The 21,767-nt window shown below is 39.4% G+C and overlaps 1 protein-coding gene and 1 long non-coding RNA gene across 8 annotated transcripts in view; both read left to right on the forward strand.

Moving 5' to 3' along the window:
* CTNND2 (catenin delta 2) overlaps window positions 1–21,767 on the forward strand; it is a 944,995-nt gene that overhangs the window by 32,283 nt on the left and 890,945 nt on the right. The window lies entirely within an intron of this gene.
* LOC116552125 lies at window positions 12,706–16,823 on the forward strand. Its single transcript, XR_004269234.1, has 2 exons — window positions 12,706–16,455; window positions 16,784–16,823. It is a non-coding gene; the product is annotated as an uncharacterized LOC116552125 (long non-coding RNA).

The following is a 21,767-nucleotide window of genomic DNA, read 5'->3' on the forward strand; positions in this document are numbered from 1 at the left end:
TCTTCTAGTATACCTCTTGGACCAAAGAAAAATAGATATGTTTTTATTGCATTAAAACATACATAAAATTTACCACCTTAGCCATTTTTAAGTATAGATGTAAGTGGCATTATATATATATATTGATGATGCTGTGCAATCTATAAATTTGGCTATTCTTGGTATTTCATACAGGTGGAATCACATATTATTTGACCTCTTGTATAAGTGAGGCTGATTTCACTCAGCATGATGCTTTCAAGGTCATTCAATGTTGTGGCATGTATCACAATTTGGCACCTTTTTATGTCAGAATAATATTCCATTGTATGAATAAAGCACATTGTTTATTCCTTCATCCATCAATTGACATTCCAGTTGCTTTCACCTTTTGGTGATTGTGAACAATGCTGCTGTGAACTTCGGTGTGCAAGTATCTATTTGAGTCTTTATTTTCAGTTCTTTTGGGCATATACCTAATAGTGGGATTGGTGCATCCTATGACAATTCTGTGTTTACCTGTCTGAGGATGGAATAGACTGCATCTTTTTAATGCCTGTTAGCAATGCATGAGGGTTACAGTTTGTCCACATTTCACCAACACTTATTTTCAATTTTTTAAAGTATAGCCATTCTTTTTTTTTAGACAGAGTCTTGCTCTGTCACCAGGCTCCAGACTCTAGGCTGGAGTACAGTGGCACAATCTTGGCTCACTGCAAACTTCACCTCCCAGATTCAAGCGATTCTCTTGCCTCAGCCTCCCGAGTAGCTGGAACTACATGCGCACGCCACCACGCCCAGCTAATTTTTGTATTTCAGTAGAGATGGGGTTTCACCATGTTAGCCAGGACGGTCTCGATCTCTTGACTACCTGATCCACCCTCCTTGGCCTTCCAAAGTGTTGGGATTACAGGCGTGAGCCACCGTGTTTGGCCAAGTATAGCCATTCTAAAAGATAAGAAGTGATATTTCACGCTGATTTTAATTTGCATTTCCCTAATGACTGTTGATGTTGTGTGTTTTTTATGTGCTTATTGGCCATTTGTTTGCCTTTGTCTTAGTCTGTGTTCTGTTGATTATAACCTAAAATGTAAAACTGGGTAATTTATAAAGAAAGGGAATGTACTTCTTAAATTTATTGAGGCTGAGAGGTCTATGGTTCAGGGGCCACATCTGTGAGGGCCTTATTGCTGTTGGGGACTCTGCAGGGTCCCAAGGCTGTGGAGGGCCTCATATGGCAAGGGGGCTGAGTGCGCTAGCTCAGGTCTATTTTCCTATTCTTGCAAAGCCATCAGTCTCACTCCCATGGCAACTCATTAATCTGTTAATGGATAAATTTATTCATGAAGTTAAATCCCTTATGATCCAATTACCTCCTATAGGCCCTATCTCTCAATACTGCCACTTTGAGGATTAAGTTTCAACACGGATTTTGGAGGGGACAAATGTTGAAACCATAGCAACCTTCTTAGGAGTAAAGTCTGTTCAAGTCATTTGCCCCTTTTGCATTTTCTTCTTCTTCTTGTTGAGTTGGATACTTTGAAAGAACAGATGAACTCCATGATCCCCTTGATTCTGAATATTCAGTCATCTAACACCAAAGACCATTAGTTTGATTCATTTAGTTTCAGTGGGTTTCGTACCATGTTTGAAGGTAAGATGATGTTCAAACTGCAAACTGGTAGCTTGGGTCTGTCCTTAGTGTTTCCCACATCAGACTGTCCTCAGGTGGAACTCACACCCAGATCACCACCCTGGAGCACTCAAAGGCTGTCCTGACAGAGCAGAGGCAGGAGTCCAGCCATAGGTCTTAGTTGGGACCAGTGTGATCCTAAGCACTGCAGCAGGGATGGTGGCTGCATTGGAGGCCAAGGACACCCCTGTGCATGCTGCACAGCTTGCTCTAGCTGTGCCTGCAGGTGTCAGAGGTCATGCATGGTGGTAAGTGTTAGCACTGGTACTCCACCTGTGGATTCTCTGTCTATCCTGCCCCTGCTTCGCCATCAGTGGTTTCTCTTGGTTGACTAAAAGAGAGCACTGAGACAAAGTGTAGGGAACTAGCTCCACGATAATTGGGAAAAACAATCTGATGTGCCTGTGAGGCATTCTAGATGTCCAGCACTGCTTACATTCTGTTTCTGTTTTTCACACATTCTTACAATTTATAAATAGTACATTATTTTAATTAAGTCACAATGTAAGTTTGTGTTTTACTAGGTGTATTTATTGCAGCGATCAGCCAAAGTTCTTGGCATAGAATCGCTGCTTTGTCACTGATTTGCTAGGTGATTTAGGGTCAGTGTCTGACTAGTTGAGACCAGCACAGGCTTTATGGAGCATAGGTATTATTGAATGAATGAATGGTCTCACTATCTGTAACTAATGGCAAAACTGGTGGGTCTTTTGAGTTACTTTCTGGTCTAATACACAATATTCTAAAAACGATGATCACTCATTCTCAAACAGTAGCCACATAATTTTCTGCCAGTATGACTGAATACCCTGTTAATGAAACAGAACTGCCATCTCCATGTGGAAGAGAGAGAAAGTCTTAAGCAGCTCGTTAAAGTTCTGATTGGCTGATTATAATAATCTGAGATGTTATTCCTTGCCGGTAATGTTTTCTGTGATTCTGTATTTTCTTCCCCCAAATAAAAACAAAAACAGCAATTATTTCTTGCCTCAAATAATCATTGGACTTTTTTTCTGAAATCTGTCCAAAATCTGAGCAAAGGGCAATTTTCCTAGCTAGAATTAACATGCAGTAAAATTAGTACCACAGCCTCTAGCAAGTTCATGCTTCTCTGGAATAACTCGACTTGTTGAAAGTGTCCCTGGCTTCCCAGTACTTTGCACCAGCCAACCAGCTGGATATTCAAAAAAGGTCATTATGCATTGGCAGTCTGGAAAGCATTAAAATGTGAGCTTGGATAAGAATCCTGTGGTGTTACATACAGACTTACATTATTAAAACAAGGCTAAGAAGAGAAAATATAATACTGCATCATGCATTTGTCACAGTGATAGATGTACTTGCAGATATCTAGAAAAATTGCCACAGCTTATCTGCTGCTCGTGATAAGGTGTCGGGGAGGCAGTGACTTGGAGTCAGTTCATGATAACTAGAATCATGTATTGATTGGGACCACACAGAATAGAATGCCATTATTGATCACATGAAGAATTCCAAGAGAAGCCTAATGGCATGTGATTCCTCTTTCTCTCTGTGTGTTATTTTGCATGAGCCATAGTGTAGTTTGTTGTTGGGAAAGGCAATTACATTGTGGCAAAAGCTTTTCTGATCATAGGAAAAATGCAGTAAGAGATCCATGATAAACATTTATTTAGCATGTAGGATGTGCCAGGCACTGTGCTGCACGCTTTAGATACAGAATCTCCTTAAATTCTCCCAGTCTCTGAAATGTATTTGTTTTTGAATTTCCTGTATCAGAGTTGTCGGTGAGGACCTCCTGATTTTTGTAGATGGTTAACCTTGGCCCATACTGTCATTTATATGGCAACGGAGATTTGCACATCCTGCTCAGGCATCCTTTTAACTAAGTCCTGTGTCCTCACATGCTGCATTGGTTATACCTGACTCTATTTGTTTTCTGTTGCTGCTATAACAAATTCCCATACATTTAGTGTCCTAAAGCATCACAAATGCATTCTCTTAAAAGTTTTTTTTAAAGACAAGGTCTTGGGTTATTGTCCTGGCTGGAGTGCAGTGGCAAAATCATAGCTCACTACAACATTAATCAAACCCCATTGGTGCAAGCAATCCTCCTACCTCAGCCTCCCGAGTAGCCAGGTTTATAGGCATGTGCCACTGCACCTGCCTAATTTTTAAATTTCCTGTAGAGACAAGGTCTTGCTATGAGACCAGGCTGGCCTCAAACTAATGGCTTCAAGAGATCCTCCTACTTTGGCCTCCCATAGTGTTGGGATTACAAGTGTGAGTCACCACACCTGTTCCTCTTAAAGTTCTTTATGTTTGATGCTCTGTGTGGATCTCAGTTGGCTAAAATCAAGGTGTCAGCAAGGCTGTGTTCCTTTCTGGAGGCTCTAAAAATAAAGGAGAGCCCTTTTTTTGTCTCTTCCAGATTCTAAAGACCATGACAACAGATTGAGTCTTTCAACTTAAGTCAATATATTCTCTTCTTCCTTTGTCCACTTCTCAGGACCCTTATGATTATTGTAAGCCCACCTAAGTAATACAGGATAATCTCCTAATTTTAAATTCCACTGATTATCGACCTTAATTCTATCTGCAACCCTAATTCTCTTTTGTGTGGAACATAACATAATCACCGGTTCTAGAATTAGAACAAGTATGTCTTTAAGGGATGTTGTTCTGCTTCCCACACTGATTCATCTTAGAAGTGAAAATCTGTCTCCTTTGCTGGTCTCTATTAATAAATCTCAATTATATCAAGAGTTTATTTAGTTTGTTGATGCCTAAAGAGGCTGACAGCTACTCCTCTTCAGTAACTCCTTTCTCTCTTTTCCCTTTCTTTTTGAAGTTATTGATAAATTCTCTCCTTTTCTCCAAACAGACAGTTCTTCCCATCTCAGGCCCTTTGAAATTTCTTCCTTTCAGTAACAGATAGCCTACCAAACCAAAAAAGGGAATTTCTAAACAATATAATCCTAGTTCCAAAAGAAATTTTTGTGAATATGCTTGCAAATATGCTTTTCTCCATCTCATATTCTTATATCAGCCCATTTTACACATTAAAAAACAAGAATAGTTGAGACCAGACAGGTTTGTGATTCACTGTAGACTAGTAGTTTGCAAATGGGGACAGTTTTGCCACCTGAGAGACACTGAGCACGAACAGAAGGCATTTTGCATATCACAACAGGTGGAGGAGGCATGGCAGGACTGCTCTCATGCTAGACTGTAAAGTCCAGGGATGCCACTCACATGTTACAATGCAAAAGAGAGCCCCCCTGCAACAGAGTTATCTGTCCAGTGATGTTCACAGTCCCGTGGCTGAGAAAGCCTGCCTTAGACTATACAGCTAGATGGTGGATCCAGCAAAGTCAGTGGGAGTGCTAATCCCAGGTCTGCTGGGCAGTCACACAGGTGCTGGGACCAGTAAGCTGAGTTGCTTTTCTAGAGGAGAAAGATGAGACTTTTAGATATAATTTTAACTCTGCTTGATCTTAAGATCATTACATTTGTTTTGCAAGAATCACGGTCAGAGGATTTGTGAAACTCAAAATGTCATGTTTTGTGTCTGCTTATTGTGGCATCCACATTTCTAAGTAGTACAGTAATGATTTCTACTAAATACTGGCAATAGAACTTTCTAGGAAGAACAGCGTCATTTGTCTGCCTTTAAAATTGAAGAATGATTTGTCTCTGGGACCTGACCCTTTTCTTCAGGCAGCAGAGGTTGGTCAAAGCCTTTGCTGGTGGCGCTCCACAGGTGAGCTCTTGCAAGCCTGCCTTCATTGTGGAGAGTGGCTTCCTGTGATTGAGGAAGACAAAGCAAGTCAAGCAGTAATTAGGAAGTGGACACGCTGACCTGGCAATGGAGTGAAACATGACATTTGTGATCCTGATCAACTCATGATCCAGCAGTGGTGAACCAGCAGAATAGGCCCAAACTGCTGAAAGTATGGGGAGCTCTGCTTTAGATGGATCCTAAATAATACTTGCTGTTAGTAGCTCTTAGCCCTAGGTCTACTTCTGCTGATTTCAGTTATCTATTATATCTATTTTGTAGAGAATGTTGAAGAGAACTGTAGAAATTGGGGGTGTAAAACCATCTCTTTGTGTCAGACAACCCTACATCAGACTATTCTAAATTGCCTATTATCTTGTGTTAAATATGTTGCTTCCAATATGCAATTATATTATTCTCAAATTTGGTTTGGACAGAAGTGATACTTTGATAGAAGAGGCAAAGTGTGGTGGTGATTATCATTTTATGCTGATTGTAGCACATGAATTTGCCAAGCAATTGTTAAGTTGGCCTTTCAGTGCTCAGATTTTATTTTATTTTTTTATGAAAATCAGCATTAAAAAAGAAGTCCTTTCACTTCCTGGTTTTCGCATTTAACACATAGGCAAGCATCTATAATCAGAATAATTGAATTTACTGCTGGGAAGTTATTAATAATTTTATTGTCCCGGTAGCAGCTGTCCATGTAATGCTTAACACCAATCAAAAATAATTGGTTCCTCAGCTAAGGAAGCTATTGTGCATGAGGTCCTGGTGTGTTATATCCGGCCCCATAATTTGATTTATTCCCATTGAGTAAAATCCTTTGAGACCTACAGCCCTCAAGTTCTGAAAGAGAATATTTTCAGGATATACCATTTACACTAAGAAACAACAATTGTTTGGCAATCAACAGTTTCATTATCGAACATCTATTTGCATAACAGTGTGCACTGTACCATGGAGAATACAGATGAATATCAGTATATCATTTCTTTTCATAAAGAAAAAGGTTTCAGCTTTCTTAGGAAAACACAATTTAAACACGTGGACATTTTCATGTAAGTTCATGGGTTAAATGAAATGCAAGAAAATAGATGTGCTCAGGTTACATTGCTAAACTAGAGCCAGCTAAGTAGGATAGAGACTCCAGATCTCATTCTGAGCTGTTGTGTACATTGAATTTTGAAGGCTAACTAGTCTTTGTATTTCATGTTAGCCCTAATTTTTCTCTTGAATGGGATACCGAAAACTGTTTATCTTGTGTATTCAAATGATATTCACTCTATTTCATTCATGTTCAATTTAATATAGCTCTTGTTTTTCTCATCTTATATGCATTGATAATAAATATAAAGCAGTTTGAGAACGCTCAAGAGGCTAAAAACAGAAGAGCTGTCCAATGTCTCAAAGGAGATAAATTGTCGCATAGCCAAGAAACAGTGTTCTAATAATTATGGCAAAAATGAAGACTCATTTTCGAAGGAGGGCTGGGGAATGAGAAAGCAGGTGAAGGGGCAGTAATGTGATTGTTATGTTTTGAGTAACTCTTCAAATACCAACTTTTTAGGATTATAGGGTAAGGCATAGAAATGTCTGTTTTAGTACTAATGGTAAGAAATGCATCAAGTTTTCCTGCTTCCTAATGACGTACTCCATGAGTGTACTTTTGGAAAGAAGTCTTCAAATAGATGCAATAAATTTTTTTCAAAACCATGGTGCCTTCAAAGTAAGAAAATGTCATATTGTTAGTGCATACTTGAACAAATTCCAAGATTTGAGAGGGAACCTTCCCAAAATTTGACCAGCTGTACTGGAAACGCTATAGTGAACATGAATTACTATAGCAAATGCTTTCATTTTAATGGACAATTTTTATTTTCCATATTTTTTTCATTTTAAATGAAATATTTCAAATGAAAAATTACTGGTAGTAAGTTGGTTAAAACAGGACAATCTTTGAGAAAAGCTTCCTAATAGTTGGTCCATATTTAGATAATATAAATATGGAAATTTGTTTGAATCAGTAGTTGAAAGAAGTCTTAATTTCTATTTCCCATTTAATTCCATTTGACCCAAGTTGAGTATAGAGTATCTAATGAGGCAGCAACTGCTGTAGAAAACCACAGAGCAAGCTTAGAGGGGTTGGGCACAATAAGATAGGGGCATTGTTGGAATTTCTATTAATAAATAGGGTAGTCAGGGTAGGATACATTGAGAAGAAATCAGTGGAGCTAATATTTCAAGAAGGTAGGGATGGTAGCTTTGTAGATACAGTAGATTGGGTCCCTAAGTTGTGAAAATGCTGAATATACTCGAGAAATGCCAAGGAGTCCAATCAGGGCCGGTACACATGCAGACTTCAGAGAGGTGATGGAAGAACACATCAAACAGTCTCTGTAGACCACTACGAAGACCCTTTGGCTTTCCCACTGCAGAGTTTGGGAAGAGAAAGGACATGATCCAGCTCATGTTTTGCAAGGATTCTTCTGACTTCCCTGCTCACTTGTGGGGTGGGGATGGTAGCTCAGATAGCAGGCACTTGCAGAGGGCCTGAACAAAAGATGACATTAGTTTGGACAATGGCATTCGGAGGAGAGAAGGCGAGAGAGGTGATCATCTTCTGGATATGTTCTGAAGGTCAAAGAATTTGCTGACAGATTGGATGGGGTGTAAGAAATAGATGGGTAAAAGATGATTCCAGTTTTTGGCATAGCAACTGGAAGGATGGCATTCTATTCATTGAGACGGGAGAAAATGAAGTTTGGGTTGGGAGAGGTTCAGTAGATCACATTTGTTACATTTTTATTTTGGAGTTCCGCTATGTGGTGTTATGCTATGTCATGTGGCAGAGGTTTATCAGATGTCTGAGTGGAGGGGTCCAGCAGGCAGTAGATGATACGGGTGTAGAGTTGAGCAGAGAAGTCTGAATGGGACTCTAAGACATGAAACATAAAACTCAAAAACTCTAAACCATCACATATGTTGGTGATCATGTGATACAGACATAAAAAATGGATGTACATATGTCAGAAAATGTATGTCAAGTCATTTTCTATAGTTTATATCTTAGAGGACAGTAACAGAGCATTCCAGGAGCTTTTAGAACACTACACTTCGAAATACAATAGAAAGATTTCTGAAAACATTATTTACCCTTTAGCAACAAAAGAAATTATGTTTTATTGAGAGAAAAACTCTACTGATACAGTAATGCGTGGATGGAAATTTAGGCAGACTTGATACAATGCCCTATATTTGCAACATTTATGGGGTTGTCATGTTTTATGCAAGTCCTTGGAGTGATGGAAATGTGCCAGCCTTCTTCAAAAATTGTTGTATTTAAATGCCACAACTGTGGTAAATTAGGTCCCTGCTTGAATAAAAGTAAGAGTTCTAATTGGTACCTATATTACCTGGTTTAGCCTCTTTATATATCTGTTGTAAGGTAAATTATAGCACTTCTATAAAAACAGCCTCTGGCTTGCAATTTTATAAGCAGTGAAGGCAAGTGTATATTTTAAATTTTTCCTATTTTGTAGCCGAAAAACACTTCTTACGTGCCTTATAGAATCTTAGCTATAATTACAAGAAATCCAATTAAGATACTAAAATGGTAAAATTTACAGATGAGCTTAACAGTACTTAGCTCTAATAGAGAATTGATTATAAACCTCTGTGTTAAACATTAGGGATTTATCTTTTCAAATGCTACAAAATATTTTTAAAACAAGAACATTCACAACTGAGCCCTACACTTTACTAAGAAGGGAGCTGTCCAGCAAATGTAATTACAGAACTGTCCAGCAGTTGAAACATTGGTAAAAAAAGCATTATGTATGGGAAATATGGGTTCTATTTTGTTTAAAAGATGTAATAGCTCTCAGTAGAAGAATTCATCATTAGATTAAGATATTTTTATGGCCAGTAGATCCTGGCTACAAAATATCCCTATTTTGAAAATTCTTTGTGTATTATTATAAATATGCTGTATATACATTCATATTATCCAAGGTTTCAGAAACATCACAATAGTATATAATAATAAAATCACTTGCTAGTTAATTTCAATGTGAGTGAGCAAGTATAATAGGGTAAGAACCACTGCCTAAGGAAATAAGCTTTAGAACAAGAAGTGGTTGCAAGAAATAGCAATTTTTTTTTATTCTTGGTACTTCTGCAATTTATATTTTCATGGAAAGTTGAAGTGGAAATGCTAAAATCTGATGGAATCACTCTGCCCCTGGTATTTCTTGGTGGAATAGAAACCCACAACTTACAAGGCAAATCTAGCTTTTGAATGAGCTTGTATTTCACATTTATTGTCTGATAAAATTGTTGAGTTTTCACATTTTTAATTGTAGCATAAACCAATTGAACCTTAAATACTTTAGATATTTAAACTGATCACAAATATTGTGATGAATGAATATATGATTAACAGTTGTAAGAAGTACAGTAACAATTCAACTGTAATTTTTTTCTCCCTTCTTTTCCAGTTTCTTAAATAAATGGCAAATAAAGGGATGGCGAGGGATCTTTCAGTCTGTATCTGGTAGTCCCTGTAGTGTGCTTATACTGTGGTAAGTATAGGTGTTAAGGAAAGAGTGCTTAAAACAAAATTGGTATGGTACCTGCGCTTGTGGTGCTCAGCGTTTTATGGGGACACTGATTTCTCCACATTCATGGATGAATTTTGCTACTGAGAAAAATGTTAAGTGGGAAGAAAGCAGGATCTGGAGGAGAGAGCATTGGGACAAAGGCTAATGTGTGAGGTGTGTGTGTGAATTACGGGCGTGTAGGTGGGTGAATTACAGGCACGTAGGTGGCTCTTATAGATGAACAGCAGTTATTAAGGGTGAGAATAGGAGACTGTTCTGTGGAAAGCATGTGCAAAGCTCTAGGACCTTCCCCGTATTGAAAGCAAGTAGTGGGAAGCAGGGAGATGTCTGGTAGAGGTCCTGCAGATCCATGTAGACATATAGGGGTCCAGATTATGCGTGAACTTGTTCTCTTCCAAGAACTAGATGCTTATTCTTCCTACAATAATCTTACAATCATTAGGCTTGGTAATCAATTGGAAGATATTTTAATTTCTATTTTCATTGTTGTCATTTAGTGCATTTTGTTTTGTTCATTTAGATCTGTTACCACATGAAAGTCTGCATGTGGAATTTAACACCTGTGGTGATAGTGTAAATTATGAAACACGGCACCATGTGTTAAGTATAACACATAATGGCACGGAAATGAACGGTTTCCATCATTCATAGCAAGGAGATGTCAGTGTTGAAGGAGAGTGAAGACTCTGTACAGGAATCATCAGCTGTGTCTTAGCAGACAGTCCCAAAGGAGATGCCCTTGCAGTGGTTCAGAGTGTGGTTCTGAGTTCAGGCTGGATTCCAGCCATTAGCCTTGTGACTTGACCATCATAGAATGTACTTCATTGAGTTTTTCCAATTAGCAAGATAATACATGTAAAGCATTTAACACCGGGGCAGCCTATATAAGTTTGCTACATATTAGCTAGTTTTATTGTTATTTAATTCTTACTTATTTTTATTGTTGTTTTATTATTTGATTAAGCATGGATAGTAACAACAATTAATGCTTTGGAGCTAAGAATTATTCTTAATAATAAGAATACATATATCAATAGGTTATATACAGGGTTTGTGTAGAGCAATATGTTTGGTAAAATAGAAGGGATAGGACAGATACTGGTATTTTATTGATTGTATTACAGCTTTACATTTGCAGACGACAATTTTGGGTTTAGTCACCTTAGAAACATTTTAAGTTCTCTCTGTCATCCAACCTTCCACACCCTCACCCCATTCCTACCAACTGGATATTTACCTGTAAAATTGTGGGAGTTTCTTTGTGTGCATGTATATTGACATCATTTATAAGGCGACATTATATAAAACCAACTTTGCCATCTATTTTTGTTATTAACTAAGTAGAATCCAGTGTTGTAGAAAGTGTTTGAGCAGGTGTCTAGGGATGCACTGAATAAGAAACATCAAATTAAAACTGGAGGGAAACGAGTGAAAAATAAGCACAAGCAGTCACCATATAAAGTTACTTTAAAAAGTGGTACATGGCTGGGTTGAAGCCACATTGTCTGTAATTTCATTCTATCACAGTTATTTTGAGGGAGTAAGTCCAACCTCCAAACATATGCCACAAGGATTCCCAGATTAGCTATAGGCCCCTAAGGAACTCACAGTTTTTGTGCTTCCTATCTGAAAAGTTCTCTTTCCCATTTCATGGCCATCCTGATTGTGGTGTAATCGTATTATATCGTGTTGTGTATTCTTCCTTTTCTTATGTGCTGATGCACGATCACCAAACACATTATAGAGCAGACAGGCATAATTTCCCTTATAGTGAAGATTTTTTTTCTTTAATAGTGTAGGTAGTCCCTGATCAAATATGCACATTTGCAGCACAGCTCAAATTTATTAAATATGGCACTAACTAGGTTAACCTGTACTTAATATATATTAGCTCTTCTGTGTAGTGACCCCAAAGATCATAGACACCTTTGTGGGTCAAGAGCTTTTTGCATTATTCTGGGTCCCAATGACAAGATTTGCAGGGCCTCGTTAGAACACAGGTATAAACTCATCAGCAAAGGGTAGTCAGATCATATTGTCCTCTTGCTCACAACTCTATCTGGCTCTCAGGCAGGAGAGAGATCATCTTTACCACGGCCTGCTAACACAGCTTCGTTGACTGCTATGCTCCAGCCTCATTGCCATTTTTGTTTTTTGTACAAACAAGACTTGTTCCTGCCTCACTGCCTTTGTATCATCACACATTTCCCCTGCAAACGTCTTTGCCGGAGCTTTGTACCTTGATATGGCTGGCTCATCCTCATCATCCCAGACTCTATTCAAAGGTTTTCTCCACAGGGAGGACCATTCCTCTGTCTCTTCTCTTGTACTGGATTCAAATTAATCATGTGAGAGTAGGGGAAATTGGAACTATGAAAACCAATGTTTTTATGATTTAGCATGGACTGTATAATTTAGGAATCGAATCCTGATGTCAGTAGCGTGATAATGGTTTTTTTTTTTAATTCTTATTTTTTTTAGTACAGTGGTTCGAGCTCGATTCGCTGCAACCTCCGCCTCCCAGGTTCAAGCAATTCTCCTGCCTCAGCCTCCCGAGTAGCTGGGACTACAGGCACATGCCACCATGCCCAGCTAGTTTTTGTATTTTTTGGTAGAGACAGGGTTTCACCATGTTGGCCAGAATGGTCTCGATCTCTGGACCTCATGATCCACCCTCCTTGGCCTCCCAAAGTGCTGGGATTACAGACATGAGCCACCGTACACAGCCAATAGTGGTTTTTAGGTTCGGATATCTAATTGGAAGTATGTGAAACTTTTAAAATGCATGGACTCAAATCGGCTTACTGGACATTGACACGTCTTCATGCACTAATTTCAGCTGTTTAAGTGGGTTGTTTGGGAATTTGATAATTTTGAAAATAAATAATCTTACATAATTATTAAAGGAATTTCCAAAGCCACCCATACTGCTTTTACACTCTAAACTGCTGTGATTTTGGTTTTACTTCTTGTGCCAGGAACTCATCATATAAGGTTGAAATTTATTCTGGTCCAAGTACATATTTAAAAAGTATTATAGATAGCTCAGATTCAGCCATGTTACCAGTAAGTAAATCATATCACAAACGACATACATGTTGAAGGGAGATGTCTTTTTCGATGTTCTGTTTAATTTTAAACCTGGGGCACTATTTGACTTACCTGGTAATTCATTCTGCCAGTGTAGTCCCTGATGCCCTTTCATATTCTATCCTCTGTTTTGTTTTTTTTTTTTACTTCCATATCTTCCCTCCTACCTCTCTTTTTGTGGACAGTTACCTTTTCTTCTGTCTGTAGCCTCTTTCTACTTTGACACTTAGCTTGATACTAAACCATAATCCTGAGCCAAGTTTGTCCGATACAGAGAAACACAGCCTTTTGCAAAAGCCTTCAGCAACTTTGTACTGAAAAAGTGATAAAGGCCACACTCCTTCAGATGGCACTCACTTCCAATTTCCCATCCAGCCTCCTCTTCCACAGCATCCCTTTTTACCCGGTTTCCTCTGGCCATGCCAGATAAGCTGCTGTTTTCACCTTGCCTTGTGTAGTCAGTATTCCTGAACTCTGCTCAGTTTCTTAGCTGTGAAAGCAGAACATGTATTTTGCTTTGTATTTTTGTTCATTCTTTCTGTATCTGAGTACCTTATAATATTATAAACTGCCAGGGGCGAGGTTCATGTTTTATTCTTTTATCTCTCCTAGTTTATGGCATGGTGGCTTATACATAATTATTGCTGAATAGATATTTGTGAGTTGAAGATTTTGTGTCCTCCCAAACTAACTACAGTTTCTTAATGCACATAGTATTCACTCAGTGCTTTCTCAAAGCCTTTTCTTGTAACCACACGTTATAAACTAGCAACATCGATAAAACAGCGAAGAGGCAAGTTTAATTATGGGCACTATCTTTTATTCTCTCTTGGAGTTGATGGCTTAGAGCAGTGGTTTTGCAGACTTTGACCTCGATTCCCATCATCTAGAAAGTTTGTTAAAATTCTAGGTCCTGGAACCGGAGTTTCTGATTTATTAGGTCTGGGGTGAGGCCTAAGAATGTACATGTCTGAGAGGTTGCCAGGTAATGAGAATGCTTATGCATCAGAACCTCATTTAGGGAACCTCTATGGAGGGTGACCAGAAGTCTCTGACTACTGTATTCTAAAGTTGCTGAGTTCAAGAACACTTAATCTATGAATAATCTCAAGATGAGAGTTAAAAGTGGCTTTTAGTTGTGTGTATTTCATATACCTTTTTATCTTTAGATTTTGTTTTTCCACCTAATAAGGTGCGTACACATCTCCTCTCCATTGATCTGTATTTAATTGGAAGGGAAAATGCTTTCACCTGTTGGATGTGCACACTAACTCTTATTTTCCCACCCTTGTTTGCCCAAAGGAATTTCTGTTGAGGACATATCATGGTGCATCCTAGATGGTAGCTCAGTTAATCCTCAGGCAAATCCTATGATTTGTCTCTGTTTTTCCAATGACGGGAGGTTAGTTCACTGGTCCAAGGTTATACACATAGGAAAGATAGGCCAACCAGGATTCAAACCTGGGGAGTCTGGCTCAGGAGCCCATATACCTCACCACTGTCCTTTGGTATCTCTCTAGGTAACATAAGATGCTGCTGTCTTTGTCTCAACCTGTGGCTTGATGCCTTTTCCACAAATCCTTTTGACATCTCCAGCTAATCCCTGGTTTAAGGCTGCCCTCCGGCATTACAGATTTTTTATGCTTGAATGCAAAAACCCAAGTAACCATCACTCTTTTAGGAACTGTGTCTTAATCAGATTTATTTTGGTCTGTGAGTGCAGCTGCACATTACAGTTACACAGTATTTTTATCACTTGCTTTATGAAAAATGACAGCGCACCACAAATGGCCCAGTTTAGAAGAGAATAGTGGGGCCTCTTATCAGATGATCTTGCTTTTTTGAATTTAGAGCTTTACATGCATCATCATATTTGGTTTTAAAAACCAAAACAACAACAAAAACTGCTAAACATTATCCTGATTTCACAGGTAAAGAACTGAGTCTCAGGAAGGTTGAAGAACTCTACTGCAAGGCCAAATCCTAAGAATGAGATCCAGGTTTAAATCCAGAGTTTGAATTCCCAGTTCAGTGTTGATTTTACTATATGTTAGATACTTGTATTAAGATGGAATCTATACCTTCTATGAGCTTTAGGAGAGATTTTACAAATATTGGATAAAGTTTTCAGATTAGAGTTTTGAGTCTTCACTTAGTCAGTGAGTTTTTTATTGTGCTCTTTCTTTGAGCTGGGCCCTCTTGTAGATGCTTGGAATATATCACAGAACAAATATAAACTTCCTGTAGTTCGAAAATACTATTAATTTATAAAGTAAATAAATTTCTGAAGCTTCCACATTTACTGTGATAGGTAATTTTAAGTGTCTGCTTGGCTGGGATCCGGTGCCCGGCTGTTTGAGAGGGTGACAATAAACAGTAAACAGAAATGAGTAAATTGTACATTAGATGCTGATAAGTGCCATGGAAAACAAAATCAGTAGAGGAAGGTTGGGGAGAAAGGATTCCAGGCAAGAGCAATGCAGTTGAACTTTTATGTTGGATAATTAGGTAGAACTGACACTTAAGCAAGAATAAAGGACACGAGTGAGTTAGCTGTGACCCTGGGCATGAAAAGACGGTCCAGGCCCAGAGAGCAGTGAGCACAACAGGTCACCCGTGGCAGTGTGCTGAATGTGCTTTGGGAACAACACAGGATAGTGTGGCTGGAAGAGAATAGTGGGAGGATACTTAGGAGAACGAATGCTCAGCCAGGGCCTTTTCCAGGGCCTTGTTTATCATGGACCGTTTTGAGCCAAGAAGGGATGTGATCTGACGTAGACTTGGATCAGTCTGATGAATCTGTGGAGAACAGACTGCAGGAGAGCAGTGGTGGACACAGGGAGACCAGTTAAGAGATGATGTTGTCAATCCAAGTGACCCATGTTGGCAGCTGGGACTAGGAGGAGAGAGCAATGGAGTCGGCAAGAAGAGATTAAATGCTATACATATCCAGAAGGTAGACTCAGTGAAGGTACCTGGTGGATTAGGTGTATAATGGTAGAGAAAAGGCTGAGTTAAGAAGGACTGCCAAGATGTTGAGCCTCAGAAACTCTGAGGGATGCAACTGGCACCAAATGAGAAGGAGAGGGTGAGTGGGGCAGGTCTGAGAGTTGGATCAACTTAAGAGATAAGTTTCGAGTTCACCAAGGCCTGTGGGGCACCCAGCTGTCAGTGCTGAGTAGGCAGGTGGATCCAGGAGTCAGGGTCTGGGTCAGGGCAGTGACTTGAGATACAGCAACGTATGTGTGACATTTAAAGTCATCAGACTGGATGAGATCCCCAAGAAAGTGAATGTAAATAAAGAAAAGGAGGTAAGGCCGGGCGCGGTGGCTCAAGCCTGTAATCCCAGCACTTTGGGAGGCCGAGGCGGGTGGATCACGAGGTCAAGAGATCGAGACCATCCTGGTCAACATGGTGAAACCCCGTCTCTACTAAAAATACAAAACATTAGCTGGGCATGGTGGCGCATGCCTGTAATCTCAGCTACTCAGGAGGTTGAGGCAGGAGAATTGCCTGAACCCAGGAGGCGGAGGTTACGGTGAGCCGAGATCGTGCCATTGCACTCCAGCCTGGGTAGCAAGAGTGAAACTCCATCTCAAAAAATAAATAAATAAATAAAATAAAATAAAAAAAGAGGAGGTAAGACCACTGAACCCTGGTATGAGCGTGATTGGGATGTTGTGGAGAAAAAGAACAACAGAAGAATGAGGTGCGGTCAGTGAAGTAAGAAGAAAACCTGCAGTGAATGCTGCTCAGGATGTTGAACACGAACACCCAGGAAGAGCTTGGCTGTGCCGACACCTGTCACATGCTGCAGGTTGCTAAAGGAAGGAAGGCCCAAAAACTGTCCACAGCTTTAGAAAGAGGATGGTCCTTGGGGAGCCAGACCAAAGCAGTTTTGGTGGAGTGATGACAGAAAAAGAGCGACTTTTCCCTAGCATGAGAGACCTGGTGAGAGGTTGGGCGATCTCCAGCTAAGTAGAATCTTCCCAGAAATTCCTGTGTTTTCCACTTTTGACAGGTTTTGATTAATCTTCTGAGATTTGAATGTGATTCTTTTATTTGGAAGAAGTTTAAGAGAAAGGAGAGAGGAAAACATTAAAAGAGAGACACAGAGAAACAGGTAAGAAAAATACAGTCAAAGAAGAGAGAAAGAGTGATTCTCAGAGAGATCACGTGGGTCTTTGAGCTGGTAAAGTGCACACATTAAAGGCAAACCCATTATCAAGTTGGTTCTCCATTGTTCATTCCCAGCTGCCTTTTTTCTTTTTGCTGGATAATTAATTGGGCCTTCTATGAACAAGTAATTCAAATACATATATTCTGTTGCTCTATTACATTTCTTATTTGCTCGCTTCTGTTTCTGAAGGGTCAGTCAGTATAATTCCAGGAGCTAGGAAACTGTTTCCCACTGCATGTAAACAGGAAGTTTGAGGTTTTCAATGTAAGTATGCACAATCTTTTCGTGAGATGAATATTTCTGAACTGGATACTGTTTGTATCACCCTGACTGGTACCTATTTCTTTGACCAGCGATATTGTCACAGTTGGGATTTCCTTTGCATCACGCTGTGCACGTAGAAGTGCCCCACATGTAATGTTTACTCAAGTTTTCTCACCATGTCTTCCTCCATTCTTTCTTGATTCTTGTCATTTGTTTCTTACTGCCATTAGACCATCTCTTAGGATCAAGGCAGAAATATAGTGACTTAGCATTGTGCTGACCAAGTTTCATCTATAATTATTTAAACAAGGATTGTGGATTTTTTTTTCTAATTTTAGGAATGTATTTTAAAAATGTCGTTCAGACTTTGGATAATCACCTTTGGTTATAATGATTGGATTTATGTGAGCATTTTGAGGTCAGTCTATAGGTGACATTCCTGTGATATTCTTGGGGCTGAGTGTGATACCATGGCCTACAGTGGGCACTAGAAATGGAAAGTGAACAAATGAAAACTGAAGAGTCTGAAAGGTAGGAACAAGCGGGAAGAAACAGTGCTGTTGGGTCTGGTTAAAGAGGTGGCATGGTTCAGAGACATAAGTTAATTGTAAATGTGTAACAAGAAAACAGGAGCTGGAAGGGGAAGGTAAGCTTGTAGCTGTCTTGAGATAGGAGGAGAAAATGTAACATGACTGAATGACTGGAAGTTATACTCAAAAATGTTCATTTGCATTTTCTAGAAAGCATGGACTACATTTATCTGTCCTCTGCCCCTAACTGCTGATTGAAATACAAATAGCTGGTTCTGGTCAGGTTTTTGAATATCGAAGCTTAGAATTTTGGATTTACTTTTACCATCAGCACCTTAGGAAACATACTGTGTTTACCAGAGTCACAAATGGAATTGGCCATTGCCAATGGAGAGCCTTGGCAGCAGCACACAGACCAAGCAAACTCTCCAAAACACAAACATGACTGCCTGTGACTCAGCCCTGCAGTCAGAGAATCCAGCACTTCTGTGAAGAAGTCCTGGTTAGGCTTGGTTTAATGACTTTAAAAGTAGGATTTCCAAACAGGCCCTGTGTTAATGAACAAAGCTGCATAAAGCCAGCTGCTCCTGTGGACTGAACATGGGTGAGACCATTTCCCACCAGGCCACAGAGTAAAGTCAGCAAATTCCTCTAGGAATAAGTAGGGCTGAGGAAATAGACTATGTAGCATTTCTTTCAATCATGCAGAGTAAAGGCCTTTCTTCTCTTGAAAGGCAGAGTTTCAGCCAAGATCAATTTGGTGGCATTTAAATGTTATTCTAATAAGAGAAATTCATTCTAGGGAAACAGAACACACGTACACATACACGTATTAGGGAGACAATATGAATATTATTATTATTTTGAGACTGATTTTCATTCTGTTGCCTAGGCTGGAGTGCAGTGGCACAATCTCAGCTTACTGCAACCTCTGCCTCCCAGGTTCAAGCAGTTCTCCTGCCTCAGCCTCCCGAGTGGCTGGGATTGCAGGTGCATACCACCATGCCTGGCTAATGTTTTGTGTTTTTAGTGGAGATGGGTTTCACCATGTTAGGATGGTCTCGATCTCCTGACCTCGTGATCCGCCTGCCTCAGCCTTCCAAAGTGCTGGCATTGCAAGTGTGAGCCACCGCACCTGGCCCTAATATGAATATTATTTTAAGGAATTGGCTCATAAAAATATGAGAGAGACTGGAAAGTTCGTAATCTGTGGGACAAGCTGGCAGGCTGGAAATTCAGGTAGGGGGTGATGCTGCCACAATGCTGCAGAATGAAGTCTGAAATCTGCGGGACAGGCCAGTAGGCTGGGAACTCAAACAGGGCATTTATATTGTAGTTTTGAGGAGAATTATGATTGGAGGGGACCTCTGTATTTTCTCTTAAGTTCTTCAGCTGATTGGATGAAGCCTGCAACATTATGGCTGGTGATCTGCTTTACTTAAAGTGAGCTGATTGTAAATATTAATCAAATTCACAAACATCTTCACAGTAATCTCTAAACTAGTGCTTGACCAAACAGCTGGGCACCATACCCTAGCCAACTAGACACAGAAAGTTACCTATCACAGTAAATGTGGAAGCTTCAGATATTTATTTACTTTCTAAATTAATAGTATGTTCGAACTAAGGGAAAGTTTATATTGGGTAGTGCAAAATGTACTTCAAATAGAAACTTTTGTTTTCCGTTAATGAGATGCAAATATGTGTGAATGAATACTGTGATTTTGGATCAGCATTCTGGATGTTATTTTTGTTTGGCTCAGTAGCAGAATGGATTAGAAAATAAATGAAGAAAAGAACTCCCATTATTTTTTTAAGTTTTTTTTTTATTAATCATACTTGCCTTTTTTCTCATTCCCCAAAACAATGTCTCCTGCCAATTTAATAATTTATTAAAAATGTGTAGTAGAAATAATACTAGTATTCATACAGGAAATAAAGCTATATACTTGGTTTCAATAATGCAGATAAGTCCATACTTTCTATATCAATGAAAAATTGATCATTAGTAGCTACTTTATTACCTAGTACCTTGGAATTTCATATCTAGGGAATATATTTCTCTTTACAAAACAAAATATGTTCATCATTTTTAAATTATCACAACATTTTAGCCTCCTTTTTTTCACTTATGTTTCTCATTTCCATGGAGATTTGGTGGAGTGGAGTGAAACGTCTTTCCGTGATGGTGTTCTTTGCCTTTGGACTTAGCATATACATGAGAGCTCTGTATTAGCACCTCAGCTCATCTTCGACCTATATTCCTTCCCCTCAGCTGCTAGGTGTATTTCTTCTTTTAGAGTAATTTTATTGATTATTATTATTTTATTTTTTTAATTATACTTTACATTTTGGGATACATGTGCACAACATGCAGGTTTGTTACATAAGTACACATGTGCCACAGTGGTTTGCGGCACCCATCAATGGAGTGCTGGATGTATTTTAAACCTCATATCTTATCGCCAGATTGCTGAAAAAAGGGATCTGAGCCTTGGACTAGATTTGGTTTTCAACCCTGCAAGGTTCGTGGTTTTCCTACTCAGCCATTCTGGGTTCCTGGCCATTCATGGAATGTGCCACTGTGTTCATACGTTTATTTTCTTTTCTCTGTTTCTTAATCTGCCAGTCTGGGTGTAAGACTGCCTGTTCTTTGGAGAAATTTACACAAGGCCATGAAAATCATCTGGCATACTTCACCAAGTCCTCAAACCCTCCAGCCTGTGGTCTGAGATACATAGGAGTTTAACAGCCGCTTTACTAACAGATAGTGAATACCTACCTTTCTGGTCAAGGGCAGTGTGCTTACCAGCTAAACCCTACCCCCAGACAAACCAGTTCTTTATTCTGGGCATATCAGTGGTAGCCAATGGCAGTTTTCTGATTAGTTGGGACTCCCTTTGCAAATTGTAGAGGATGAACTTAACCTGGAGTCATAGGAAATATGAAATTTATAGACTCTCATTAAAAATGCTGGAGGTCTGCTCATTCCCCTTGTTCAGTGGTCATGCTCATTTTTTCTCTTTCTGTCAGATATGGTTTGCCTGTGTCCCCACCCAAATCTCATCCCACCAGGTCCCTCCCACAACATATGAGAATTATATAGCTCCTATAATTATGTAGCTCCCATAATTCTCGTATGTTGTGGGAGGGACCTGGTAAGAGATAATTGAATCATAGGGGCAGTTCCCCCATACTGTTCTCACTCATGGTAGTGAAGAAGTCCCACAAGATCTGATGGTTTTATAAAGGGAAACCCCTTTTGCTTGGTTCTTTCTCTCTTTTGCCTGCTATGATATAAGATGTGCCTTTTGCCGTCTGCCATGATTGTGAGGCCTCCCTACCTATGTGGAACTGTGAGTCCATTAAACCTCTTTTTCTTTATAAATTGCCCAGTCTTTGGTATGTCTTTATTAGCAGCATGATAATTGACCCATACTGTCTATTAGTTCTGCTTTCTTCTTTGCTAATTTCATCTTCAGCAGGCTCTTTACAAATAGTGTAATATGTCAATGGGAGCTCCAAGTTTATATGCTAAAAGTTGAGCAACCACAGTAAGAGTGTACTTTTTCCTGACGTTTCCAAAAGACTGTTAAGGGATCACTCTGCCTTACCTAGTCTGGATCTCATGGGAATCATCCTGGACAAG

This window comes from Sapajus apella, unplaced genomic scaffold, assembly GCF_009761245.1.
Source record: "Sapajus apella isolate SASKATOON/1434 unplaced genomic scaffold, GSC_monkey_1.0 scaffold11, whole genome shotgun sequence".
Taxonomy (NCBI): domain Eukaryota; kingdom Metazoa; phylum Chordata; class Mammalia; order Primates; family Cebidae; genus Sapajus; species Sapajus apella.